Source organism: Euprymna scolopes, chromosome 14 (assembly GCF_053919585.1).
Source record: "Euprymna scolopes isolate OS-2025 chromosome 14, ASM5391958v1, whole genome shotgun sequence".
In the NCBI taxonomy this organism is placed as follows: domain Eukaryota; kingdom Metazoa; phylum Mollusca; class Cephalopoda; order Sepiida; family Sepiolidae; genus Euprymna; species Euprymna scolopes.
In genome coordinates, this window is record NC_136495.1 from 53,987,413 (window position 1) to 54,001,780 (window position 14,368).

The 14,368-nt window shown below is 35.7% G+C and overlaps 1 protein-coding gene across 5 annotated transcripts in view; it reads right to left on the reverse strand.

The window, feature by feature from the left end:
- The window catches only part of LOC145293016 (transmembrane channel-like protein 5), a 120,822-nt gene extending 109,486 nt beyond the window's left edge, over positions 1 to 11,336 (reverse strand). For 3 of the 5 annotated variants that reach the window (XR_013869641.1, XM_080139292.1, XM_080139295.1), the window contains exon 1: positions 11,156 to 11,336. The gene's annotated coding sequence lies outside the window, so the exon portion shown is untranslated. Of the gene's footprint in view, positions 1 to 4,052; positions 4,095 to 11,155 lie in introns of those variants that run through there. The other 2 variants (XM_080139293.1, XM_080139294.1) reach the window with 2 other exon arrangements.
- Between the last annotated feature and the right edge of the window lie 3,032 nt (positions 11,337 to 14,368).

Here is a 14,368-nt window from a genome sequence, read left to right on the forward strand (position 1 = left end):
TGATTTTCAAACAAAAATAATCCTACATTTATAAAGAGAAAAGATAAAATTTTGTGAAAATAACAAAAAAAAAATAAATAAATAAATGAGTTATTAAAGTTAAAATTGAAGAGATTTTCACTTTAATTTACTCATTTTCACACAGTAAACTCTAGGCTGGTTTATAATACCTCATTATTAGGCGTTGTTTATACTGTTAGTAAAAGAAAAAAAAATGAAAAGTATCACTCGTTTCGCACTACTGCCTCTTATAACAATGAGCAAAACTCTGAAATCATATTGGCATGAGTAAAGCAATGTTCTGACCTAATAATAAAATTAGGTAAGACGGATAACGTTCAATATCTAACAAAAAAAAAATAAACTTCACTTCCATATTTACGTGACTTTCCACGATATTAAAGAAAAATTAGCTTTCCAATAAAAGTAGTTCTTGATGCACATCATATCAACACTGAAGGATCGAATTGAAGCTGAACCTTCTTTCTGATCTTCCAAATCATATCCAGGTGAGTAGAGAAGGGGAAAAAAAATCTGAAATCAGTATGAATGTCTTAATGGGAGCCGTGGACACCCAGGTTAATTTCCAAACTTAGTGATTTTAAAACGAGACAGAAACAAAAATCTATCCCCTATACTCATGAAGTGTTCGAAAGTATATTAACATTTTCAGAGAGAACAGGAAGGGAAGTGAAGTAAAGCAAAACAAAACATAAGAGAAAGAGAAAACCAGGAAAAAAGAAAAAAAAAAGAAAAAAAAAACAGGAAAAAAAGAAAGAAAAAAAACAGGAAAAAAAGAAAGAAAAAAAAACAGGAAAAAAAGAAAGAAAAAAAACAGGAAAAAAAGAAAGAAAAAAAACAGGAAAAAAAGAAAGAAAAAAAACAGGAAAAAAAGAAAAAAACAGGAAAAAAAGAAAAAAAAACAGGAAAAAAAGAAAAAAACAGGAAAAAAAGAAAAAAAAAACAGGAAAAAAAGAAAAGAAACAGGAAAAAAGAAAAAAAAACAGGAAAAAAGAAAGAAAAAAAAACAGGAAAAAAAGAAAAAAACAGCAAAAAAGAAAAATAAACAGCAAAAAAGAAAAATAAACAGCAAAAAAGAAAAATAAACAGCAAAAAAGAAAAATAAACAGCAAAAAAGAAAAATAAACAGCAAAAAAGAAAAATAAACAGCAAAAAAGAAAAATAAACAGCAAAAAAGAAAAATAAACAGCAAAAAAGAAAAAAACAGCAAAAAAGAAAAACAGCAAAAAAGAAAAATACAGCAAAAAAAACAGCAAAAAAAGAAAAATAGCAAAAAATAAAAAACAGCAAAAAAAACAGCAAAAAAGAAAAAAAACAGCAAAAAAGAAAAAAAAACAGCAAAAAAGAAAAAAAACAGCAAAAAAGAAAAAAAAACAGCAAAAAAGAAGAAAAAAAACAGCAAAAAAGAAAAAAAAACAGCAAAAAAGAAAAAAAAACAGCAAAAAAGAAAAAAAAAGAGAAAAAAAATCAAAAAGAGAAAAACGGCAAAAAAGAGAAAAACAGCAAAAAAGAGAAAAACAGCAAAAAAGAGAAAAACAGCAAAAAAGAGAAAAACAGCAAAAAAGAGAAAAACAGCAAAAAAGAAAGGATCAAGTGAGAAAGAAAGAAAAAGAAAATCGAACAAATGGTGTAAAAGTATGAATATAAAAGAAGAAGAGTATTGTTGATCAAGATCTTGCTGATTTCCCCTCTTTCAACCTGGAGCAATGGGAAAAAGTAATTTGTTACTTATAACACATAAAACTAAGCTTATCTCCTTTCCTACTAATACCCAGATACTTGTTCAGCTCAGTTCAATGAATAGGTGGTATCCTTGAGGAAACTCTTTGTTTCCAAGGACTGACTTTCATTCTAGATTTGAAGTGAAAGACTTACTGTTGCTAAGGTCACTGGAAAGTTGGTTGAATCATTCTACCACTCCAGAAAGTACAAGAGAGCTGATGCAATTCTCTCGCCATATAAGAATCAGATAGATTCTAAGATGGATACTATTGCTATATCTAAGAGAGGTGCTGCTCGGCACTCTTTTTTGCCATGACAGAACACAAAATTAACTTCACAATCTCATGGGAGGATGATCTCTATATCTGTACAGAAGGGACGTCATTAGTCTTTCTCTAGTCTATCATCATTTCGATGAAAGGCGTTTCACCAAACTGAAATATTTGGTTCTTCTATCTAAAATCCTTATTTCTTTCTTTCCTGTTTTTTTTTTTTTTTTTTTTTACATAGGCATCACCACATTATCAAGGCCAAGAGGCCACTCAAGGATAAGGGTCAAAGCGTGTACAGTAGAAATTGGACAATATAGTAATCATTAGTAATGAAAATTTGGTAAATTTGATAACTTATATGGAACGGCTCATCAAGAACTTATTTACGTTAGACTTGAACACAACCATATTGAAGTCAGCCGGAAAGCAGGAAAACGGAAGACAATTCCACAGGCGTGCAGTTCTAAGAAAGAAGCTTTGTTCATGGAATCTACGTTTAGGTTTAGGCACAGATAAAGAGTGGGGGGAATTATTGATAGTGTTTACAGCTAGACGAGTGTTTCTTGTGAAAGTTTTGCGAGGGGGGACCATAGATTGAAGCTCAGTCGAACACTGTTTTTCTCTTTCTCTTATGTTTTGTCTTTCTTTGCTTCGCCTCCCTTTCTGCTCTCTCCGAAAGTGTTAATATTGCCATACTTTCGAACAATTCATGAGTATAGGGCTAGATTTTTTGTTTCTCGTTTAAAATTCCTTAGGTTTGGAAATTAACCTAGGTGTCCACGGCCCCCATTAAGACATTCATACTAATTTCAGATTTTTTCCCCCCCTTCTCTACTCACCTGGATATGATTTGGAAGATCAGAAAGAAGGTTCAGCTTCAATTGGATCCTTCTATCACAGCAAGAACTAGTACAAAGAACTTTTAAGAAAACCAAGCAAATTAGGCAGGATATTCTAATGATCCCTATACTACAATTGAGCCAAAATGTCCAAGAAAATATTTGGAATATAAGAAAAAAAAAAAAAATCAAGTTCCAAGCTACGTTTTTTTTTTTTTTTCCAGTGAAAAATAAAATTGAAATGCTATCTTTTTTAGTTAATTACAAAAAATGTTTAAGAAATTTTTTTGATATGAGAATTGTTTTTTGTTGTCTTTTTTTTTTTTTTTTTTTTTGTTAACCCCAAAAATGCATACACAGCATTTCCAACTACCATGTGGATTTTAACATTGGGGATTATGAAAGGCATGTTTTTTGTCATTTTCAGGTTATATAAAAAACACTAAAAAAAAACTTTCAAAATGATCAGGATTACTGCTCTACCTACTAAATAGTTACCAATCTTTTCTACATTACCTGGTCCGGAAGTGGGTTATCATTCTATGTTTTTTTTTTTTTTTTTTTTTTTTTTTACACAGAGATCACCACTTATCAAGGCCCGGAAGCCACTCAGGGATAAGGGTTATTGCAAGTACATTACGTTAGTGAGGAGATTTGATGAAGTGTTTACTTAAGGGGGCGGTTCATTAGGAATTTGTTAACATTAGACTTGAAGACATCCAAGTTGTAGTCCAGTGGGAAGCAGGCAGACGGAACAGAGTTCCACAGGCGTGCAGTTCTAAGAAAGAAGCTTTGTTCATGAAATCCGCGTTTTGATTTAGGCACAGATATAGAGTGGGGGAAATTTTTCACAGTGGATTCAGCTAGACGGGTGTTTTTCGTGAAAGATTGGCGAGGGGGGACCAGGGATTGGAGTTCAGACGAGCACCTGCCATGAAAATAACGATAAAACAAGGATAGGCTCGCAACGTCTCTTTTGTGGGAGAGGGGTTGCAGGGTTAGTGAACATCTTTTCTAAAGTTAAAACTATATTTGTTTAAATTAGAATTCGTAAGCAAAAATGTTTTAATTAATGATTCTTTTTTTTTTTTTTTTTTCCAATTCATCTTCTTACAAATTCTAATTCAAATGTATACAACAGTTAGCTTACAAAAAGAAAAGAAAAAATCCATGTCACACGAGCTACATGCGATCTTACTGACTGGAATCTTTAGAAGTTTAAGGCCACACAGACTTGATTTTCTTCTGATACCATGTTATGAGAAAAGAAAAAAAAATCATTAACTGATTCCATATCGTGGAAAACTAGTTGTTTTTAATTTTTGAATAAATTAACGTTTATTACAAAAAAAATCTACGCTGTATTGGATCCTTAACTTAGAAATTCTAATCCAAAATTACACAATGCATACATCAAAGAGAAAACATCTCTAATGTTTTTTGTTTTTCTTTAATCATTATTTTACACATTTTTCTATGATGTTTAAAAATGCACTCGCCTAAAAAGAGTATAATATCACTTCTTTTCTCATGAAAAAAATGTAACAAAAATTTAAACTATCTGTGCTCATGACGTTTCTGAATTTTTGAGATGAGGATTGGTTATTCATATTATTTGGATTCATCGGACTACTATTCACATCTTGAGTGTGATTTTCACAATGTTTCGTGCCCGCAAGGACCCGTGGTGCAGCGAGTAGAGTACTTGGAAAAATCAATTGTAAAAAGTGATATTCTCCTGAAGGTTTAAGGTTCAATCCTCAGTGTGGGCGACCGAAAAATACAACTGCAAAGTACTTAGGACCTCTATCCAGTCATGGCCAATGGAATAAGAGCATACCACCCCCATGAAGTAAATAAAGGGTTCCGCTCGAAATTCCGTCCAAATTCTCGAGTTCGACAAAAACAGTCCTGAGTTTGAAAAGATACAACTGAAGAAGGTCAGAGGTTACATCGACTGAAACGTGAAAATCACACTCAAGTGTAGAACAGTAGTTCGATGAATCCAAATAATATGAATAGCTGTGCCCATGATTCACGTAGTTTTAATTTTTAATAATAATGTGCAAGTCACATATGATGTTATTAATAAAGAGGCAGAAAAAGAGATGCTCATATAAAGCAGGTAACGTCTCAACATTTAAATTAAAACCAAAATTTCGAGTTATCTCGCTTACATTATTTGCATTATGACTAGAAATAAATATCTCTATATCTATCTTGTATCGTGGCATTTTCATGCCATAGATGAAATCATGGTCAGTGTCTTCCATAGGCTTCGGTCCATTGTTGGTCCGATTCCTCTGAAAACATCACGATTTGAACTTTGCAGAATACATGGTGTGGGTTGCCATTACCTTCCCCAGCGCAGTGGCATCTGACTCGCCTGTTTACACTTATCCATTGTCCTTAGATTATCCGCATAGCTGCAGTTGAATAACATAACTCTTAATACCATAGAACTTCTCCTAGAGATTCATCCTCCTCCATAGCCATTCAACGTCCTGCTGCCAACGTCATCAGAGTTACCTTCTCCTAGATGCATGTCTTAACTAAGACTAAGGGTGCATCTCTCCCAGTGAATTAATGTGCTTCCAGATACCAACCTGGAAATTTCTTATGACTCGGCGCGTGCATACAGCGCCTAGTCTTCCTAAATGGCCACCCATCTGGTACTGGCCAGCCTCATTGTTGCTTAACTTCGGTGATCTAGTAGGAACTAGTATGTCAACATGATTGTGCTGTATCCAGAAAAAATAAAGGTACGGTTTGCAAAAGACGTCTGCAGCTTAGATAATTACAGTAAAATAATCTAAATAGTTGTTTCAATCCCTAAACATTAGTTATGTTAGTGAAATAAATGTAGAAATTAATAGGACAATATTTAGCGCAAGTGTAATTGTTTATCTGATAGCTAACATAGAGCAACAATGTTTTCTTTTATGAGTGACGTAAGCTGGTATTTACTTCTATGCCATTGTTGCGGTTTCAAAATCACTGCCTCCATTTTTTTTTTCTTCCTTCTTCGCCCCCGTTCTTTCCCTTACCGGCCAAACACGAGTGAAGTGTTCGGCCAAACACGAGTGAAGCGTTTGGCCAAACACGAGTGAAGCGCGTGAACATATATCAACAAAACACCAATAAAACAGGCAATTGACTTTTTACCTTTTAGACGAAATTAATTTAAATGGAATCAACAAACTTACAATCTACTTTTGATTGCATAAATTTCGTTCTAGAATTAATTAGAGTCGTTCGTTTGTTTCATTGGGAGCGACCTCACTAACATTACACTGGCCAAATGAATACAGCTAGTTTTGGCCAAGTCAGGGCAACTCGCTCGGGGAGCAACGACTGATGCTACCAGTAACATCAACCGAATTCACTAGCGCTGAAGGATTCCAGCAGCAGCAGTTCAAACCGCACTTGCCTCCTTAGACCCACCAGCAGCGAACTTCACTTCCAGTCTCCAGCGCTCCCAGCTCGCTTCAGCGCCTCCAGCTCACTCCTGCAGCTTTCCAGCCCTTGGTGCCTCCCAGCTTGCTCCAGCAGCTTTCCAGCCCTTGGTGCCTCCAGCAGCTTTCCAGCCCTTGGTGCCTCCAGCTTCCTCCAGCAGCTTTCCTGCACCTCGCCCATCCAGCGTGCAACTTTGCTCGCACCTGGCTCCCTACTGACCGTCCGTTAACACTGACCCCTCCATTCTCAGTGTCGACCGTTCCTTAACACTGACCCCTCCATTCTCAGTGTTCACCATCCGTTCCAGATGGCCTAAACGTGCAGCCGACCATTCTAGACCCAGTGAGCAACCCTGAACAACCCTACGTCTAGAGTACCTGTTCCAGACCTTAGCCTCCAGTGACGTGCGATCTTCCCGGCGACCAGCATCCACGTCATACGATTTTTTGTTTCCTTTGCAAATAAAAGGCGAACCCTCATCTTTAACCAAACAACCTGTGTGTGTCATCCTGCTTTGCCTTTGTGCTGTTTACTTTTTGCCTGTGTCTATCTTGTTGGTTGTTGGGTCAATTGTCCCCGGACAACAGGCCCCCACGACACCATTAATGAAAAATGTCTAAATTTTAAACTTTTAAACCAGAATATTTATTTAAAGCCGAAACGAAGTACACTTTTATTTTATTGCAAGGAACAGGGTATAATAATGAATAAAAATTGGCTAAGCAGAATCAAATATTATTTTACGAGATGCATTACAATAGAGGTCTATCTTGAAAAATGTGACAGACTTAATTTTATATACATGTATTGACTTTCAAAATCCCTTTCCAATTATTTATAATTAGTAAGAAAGAAAATTAACTTTAGGTTAAGTGTCAATTATGACTCTCAGCACAATTACAGTTGTCTAAATTGATAAGAGAGAGAGAGTCAAGACAGTGGTAAAACCCTGAAAACAAAATGAATCATCTCTATATAAATAAAATTTTGTGGCCATGTCTCATGTGTGTGTCTAACAACTATTTTTTTGTTACTATTAATGAATTCATTAAAAAATTTTTTTTAAATGCAATATATAAACAAGTCCCAAAGCAAACTTTAAGAAAGAAAGAACAATTCACTACTTTAGATAGCGAGGACAAGGGGCGGGGGGAGGGGGCAAAGGGATAATAGAGAAAGAGGTGGAGAGGCAAAGCTAAAAAAAAAAGGAAAAGGAGGAGGGCGGGAGGGGCCAACGCCACGAGAAAGGAAGGAGAGTGGAAGGGAGGGCCAAAGCGACGAGAATGGGAAGAAGGGCCGGAGAAGGGCCCAAGCAACTAGAAAGACGGCGGGGGGGGGTCGAAAGTGATGAGAAAAGGGGGCGAGTGGGAGGGGGTCGAAAGTGATGAGAAAAGGGGGCGAGTGGGAGGGGGTCGAAAGTGATAGGAAAAGGGGGCGAGTGGAAGAGGGCGAAAGTGATGGGAAAAGGGGGTGAGTGGGAGGGGGCGAAAGTGATGGGAAAAGGGGGCGAGTGGGAGGGGGCGAAAGAGATGAGAAAAGGGGGCGCGTGGAAGGGGCGAAAGAGATGAGAAAAGGGGGCGAGTGGAAGGGGGCGAAAGAGATGAGAAAAGGGGGCGAGTGGAAGGGGGCGAAAGCGACGAGAAAGCGGGGCGGGGGGGCGAAAGCAACGAGAAAAGAGGGCGGGGGTAAAGCAATAAGTCACGGGGGGGGGAACTGATATTAAGAGGCAGAGGGGTAAAGCATTGAAGGAACGGGGGTTAAGGCGATAAAAAAGGGACGAGGGTTAAGGCGATAAAAAAGGGACGAGGGTTAAGGCGATAAAAAAGGGACGAGGGTTAAGGCGATAAAAAAGGGACGAGGGTTAAGGCGATAAAAAAAGGGACGAGGGTTAAGGCGATAAAAAAAGGGACGAGGGTTAAGGCGATAAAAAAAGGGACGAGGGTCAAGGCGATAAAAAAGGGACGAGGTAAAGTGATAAAAAAAGGGACGGGGTAAAGTGATAAAAAAAAGGGACGGGGAGAAGTGATAAAAAAAAGGGACGGGGAGAAGTGATAAAAAAAAGGGACGGGGAGAAGTGATAAAAAAAAGGGACGGGGAGAAGTGATAAAAAAAAAGGGACGGGGAGAAGTGATAAAAAAAAGGGACGGGGAGAAGTGATAAAAAAAAGGGACGGGGAGAAGTGATAAAAAAAAGGGACGGGGAGAAGTGATAAAAAAAAGGGACGGGGAGAAGTGATAAAAAAAAGGGACGGGGAGAAGTGATAAAAAAAGGGACGGGGAGAAGTGATAAAAAAAAGGGACGGGGAGAAGTGATAAAAAAAAGGGACGGGGAGAAGTGATAAAAAAAAGGGACGGGGAGAAGTGATAAAAAAAAAGGGACGGGGAGAAGTGATAAAAAAAAAGGGACGGGGAGAAGTGATAAAAAAAGGGACGGGGAGAAGTGATAAAAAAAGGGACGAGGTAAAGTGATAAAAAAAGGGACGGGGTAAAGTGATAAAAAAGGGGACGGGGTAAAGTGATAAAAAAAAGGATGAGGTAAAGCTATAAAAAAAGGGACGGGGAAAGAAGCGATAAAAAAGGGACGGGGAAAGAAGCGATAAAAAAGGGACGGGGAAAGAAGCGATAAAAAAGGGACGGGGAAAGAAGCGATAAAAAAGGGAGGGAGCGATGTGAAAAGGAGTGTGGAAACGGATATGAAATGAAATTTCTGCACTATTTCATAAAACTAAATCAAACTAAATATAGCCCACATAAATCACCTTTAAGCGTATGTTAAAAAATTACGATTGGTTAATTAGTTCAGAATAAATCCTACACGTACAAATGTGTCACGGTGACGCTTACTGGATGAATTCCTATCAGTATTTTGTTTATTTTCCAAGTTTAGTGCCAATATCAAGATTTCGAGACGGTATGTTCTTGTCTATCATGTTATCGGTTTAACTTACCAACTCAACACTACTTTTTTTCGGACCGAATAAGAACTTTAAAATACGTTAAAACGTACAAAACTTATCCATGTAGGTAGCAGAGTAACTTATCTTGCCTTAAGTAACATTTGTTTGTTATATATTTGAAATTTGTACCCCTTTTTTTCGTTTTTATGCTTTTTCTGCTAAATCGAACACTGAAAACAAATTCTAAGTAAGTTCGACTTCGCTAAAAATAAAAATCGCATTTTAAAAGATGTTTCCCCACGAATAAACAAAAAATACTCATAAAAAACTTTTCTTAAATAACAATTATTTTAATAACAATTATTTCTCTCTTTCTCTCTCTACATTGGATATACTTTTTATGGAAAAGTAATCGACAAAATAAAAAAAATAAAAAATTTAAAGATTGCGGAAGTTCGGAAAACATTAAATTATACTTATGCAGAATACAGACCGCGCTATCTTTTTATGGTACTCATGATGCACTTATTGATTCGTACTGAAATAATAACGTTATTATTTAAAAAGCCATTCTTAACATGAGGAGGGGAGGGTGTTTTGTACCTATTCTGTGCTTTAACCTTACAATTGAATAAAAAAAAAACATAAAACTTTAATTAAACTTGGAAATACGATTTAAAAAATAGCGCGGATAGCACCCTTTTTATTTTTTTAGATAGGATTTTGGATTTGTATTACTGTACACAGATTCGAAAAAGTTTGGGAAAAGGAGTTAAAAAAAAATAAAAAAAAATAGAAAAAATACTGTTGACACCCAACCAAATATATGTCAGCCTATGTCACGGGGGTTAAGGCGATAAAAAAAAAATCGGTATACATTGATGGAGTTTCTAACAATATTTTGTCTATTTTTTTTTCTTTATTTTTAACTCCTTTTCCCAAACTTAGTGTCAAAGAGAGAGTCGGGCGGGCGCCGTTTTAAATTTTCAAATACATCGGTAAACACTGTGTTTTTCGAGCTGAATAAACATGTTACATTAAATAAAAACACTAAAAACATATCCAGTTAGGTAGAAAAGTAACTTATATTGCCTTTGATAAGATTTATTTGTTATATATTTGTTTTTTGACAACTTTTTCGAATCTGTGTACAGTAATACAAACCCCCAACCTTCTCCCCATGTTAAGAATGGATTCCTGAATATTATTATTTCAGCACGGCTCGTATTCTGCAGTGCATAAGTACCCAAATCTCTTTAATGCGGTTATAATCATAGAGCGGGGTTATGTGCAATTTTTTATTTATTTGAAATTTAATGAGTACTTATGCAGAATACGAACCGCACTGAAACAATAACATTTAAAAACTCATTATCAACACGAAAAAAAAAAGTTATTTTAAAATTAAAAATCAATTTAAAAATCACATCTAAAAACTACATGGTTCGTATTCTGCCTAAGTACCAAAAACGATTTATTTTTAGCAGTAGATTAAAATAAAAATGTCTATGGAATAAGTTCTAAACTTTGAAAATTAAATATCGATTCTAAGAAAGCATCCATTTTTGTTTACCTTACTGACTACTAATAAAAGATAGCTGCTTCGCTTATAATCGATATTTACGACAACTTTTATTAAATAAATAAAATTCTTTTACGCAAATAGTAGATGAATAGTAATCCAAAATGAATTGTTTCGGGCTATAGTTCCTTTTAAATAATTTATGTCGGTAATAGTAACAGAATTCGATTGAGAAAAAAAAAAAATACAGAACACATAAACACTTGATAAGTTCAACAAAAATTCATCTAGTAAAAAAAAAAAAAAAAAATTAATACCGCATTAAAATGTTGTTTTTTGTTTTGTTTTGTTTTTTTTTACTGACAAATAAACAAATGAATTATAATTTTAACTGTTAATGAAAGAAAAATAAATAAGTTAAACTTACCTACTTTTCACCAGTTGTTTCGGAAGGACTCAATAATAAGAGGACAAAAAAAAAACAACAAAGTTTTTGTAAGATTGACAAAACATCACCAGGAAGAAGTGAGACAGCAAGTGACATTCAAGGGAGATCACTCGCATCGCCTTATCAACATTTCTTTGCTTGCTATCCGCTTACGTTTTACAATAGAAAAATGCGAGCATGAAAAGTAAAATGGTTAAGCTTGAACAAGGAAAAGTAAAGGACGAGTTGTTAAATCTGGGGGGAGGACAAGACATTCCAGTAAAAAAAGAATAAGTTTATAACTTAAAATATTGCAGCATTAAGAATTGATTATAAATTGAATTTTTTAAAAAAAATTCTTAATACTGCTATATTTTAAGCAATAAATTTATTTTTTACTGGAATATCTTGTCCCTTTTCTTTTCCAGTTTTAACAACTAGTCCTTTACTTTTCTATGTTTAAGCTTAACCATATTACTTTTCATGCTTGCATTTTTCTATTGTAATCCAAGATTTTTCCAGGCTTCGAGAAAATTAACTTGTTTTTGTTTAATTTCAGTCTTATTTTTTTGCTCCCATAAACATAACATACACATATGTAATAACAATGTACGGCGCTCTTCTGCTTTCAATAAAATCACCCCCCCCCAAATATCTCCCTTTCATTCTTTCATTCTCTGTTTCTCTTGTAACTTCTCTTTTTGCGAGATCGGTGGATTGGTAGCAACAGTAATCGCTGAAACGACGTGGTTGCTATGGAAACTAGTCATGAAAACGTTGCTCACCTCCTTACGTTCATTTACGATTATGAATACCACTAAATTCATCATAACGTTTGTTTTACTGAACGAAAATTGAAATACAAATTTTTCATAATATAGCTGGGAAGACGGTCTATAAACTGTATAATTGTTTGAAATTTGGTCGAAAAATGAATGAGCAGTGAAGCTTTAAAGCAGTTCTAAATGACTAAAACTGCCACTTTATGGCGGTTACCATAAATTTTAACGACGTTTGAAAAAGGGTCACGATTTCGGTCGGTCCCCTTTTTGGGGCACCTCCGACATTAGAGAGAGAACAAGAGTGCTGAAAAAGAACGCTTGTGGAAAAGAAAACATTGGGTTATAATTAAGTACAACGAGACTTTAGGATTGATGATATTTTATAAAAGTTTCCAAGACATAGGGTTACAAAGAGGATAGTACATTTTCTTTGATAAAACAGGGAAACTGGTCCGTCACGTGTTGATGCTTCTATCGTTTCCGCATGTCTGAGAGAGATTTCTTCTTTGTATCTCCCTCCAAGGCAGTCCTCTATTCCGATTGGCTGAAACCTCTGGTGATGTTGAGAGAAGAAAGGAAGGGAAAAGTAGAAGAGTAGGGAGAAAGAGAGAAATAAGGGAAGCATACCGTAGCAGTATCATAGTAGTAGTTCACTACAACTTAACCATATATTCAAACACTACTGTGCTTGAATGATTCAAGAGTCGAGTATACATTTTCGACAGTTCAGATATTGGACCATGTTTTAGTATATGATAGCTTTGAATGTCGGGCTGGGACATGTTCTGTGCTTTTCTAGAATAATCATCCACTCAGCCTTTACTTTGAAGTGGTTACTTTATTTTTAATTGCGTCGGACGCTCCTATTTGAAATGAGGGTCGCTCGGACATTTTTTTGTAAGCCAGAATGCACACACCTCTTGCGTGCTGGATTTTCAATCCCCACCATCTTCTTGCGATGGAAGGGAAGTAAATAGCTATGAAAGTTTATATAAATATATAATACAATTATGTTACTAAATAATATACCTTTAAAAAAGCAAAACTTATCAAGGTGAGAAAAACTCAGTACTATCAAGAGAAGAAAACAAATATATTAAACAATTTTTCCCTTTTACTTCTTCTTCTAATGATATAATAAAGTTATATATAAGTTTTATTCCTCATCTTTCAATATATATATATGTGTGTGTGTGTTAAAAACTAAGACAGCAAGAAAAAAATTTTGAGCATTTTTCATGAATGTTACAATTGTTTCAACACCATTCGGACAATTTCAAACTTTATGTTATTCAAAAATATTCCAGAATGGTATCTCATCAGACGATTATAAAAAACCCTGATCGATACATATCTGAACAGATTTCGATCTTATTTAAGGTAGCAAGTAGTTGAATCTAACCGTCTGGTGAGATGCCATTCTGGAATATTTTGAATAACATAAAGTTTGAAATTGTCCAAATGGTGTCGAAACAATTGTAACATTCATGAAAAATACACAACATATACTCAAAATTTTTTTCTTGTTGCCTGGTTTTAAAAACTTTACTTGAATGCTTGATTACAGAAACGGATAATCATAAAACTTAATATTCAACTGAATTTACTTTGATTTGATTTTTATTGGTATATTTTTTTTATTTTTTTTTTTAATTACATTTTCACCCCAAACAAGGCAAATTGCCACTTTGGTGTAGGGGGCTACTATCAGGGGAAACAACTACTGGGGTACTATGTAGGGATTTGGGCAGCAAGGTGTCGGTTCACGTTACACTTGAACTTCTGCACGTCAGTACTGTTGGGGAAGCAGGGACCTGGAATGGAATTCCAGAGTCTTGCGGTTCTGGGGAAGAAACTATTGGAGTAAAAAGATCTTTTACATCTAGGGATCTCTACAGTGTGGGGGTGGGATCTAGTAGCCTGTCGGGTTTGTCGAGGGTGCTCGCGTCGTGGGGGCACAAGTGATTGCAGTTCGTCAGAGCATTCACCACTAAAATACTTGTAGAAAAGGCAGAGGGATGCAACATTTCCTTGATGGGACAGAGGCTGAAGCTTAGATGCCAGTTCAGGGCCTATCAGATTTGCGACTCTCTTTTGAACCTTGTCAAGGAGCGAGAGACTAGTAGCAGATGCACCAGCCCAGATGTGGCAGCAATACTCCATACATGGGCGAATGGTGGCCTTATAGAGGTACAGGATAATTTCGGGTGTTAGTAGTTTTCTAGCACGGTAGAGAGAGCCTACCTTTCTTGCAGCGGCCCTGGCAATGCCTTCAATGTAATTGTTCCAACTCATGTTTCCTGTGAACGTTAGGCCAAGGAGTTTGAAAGATGGACTCTCAGATAAAGAGTCGTTGGCCATTGCTATGGGTGGTAGAGAGGGTTTCTTGTAATTATTGAATGAAACTAGTTTAGTCTTGGCATTGAACACG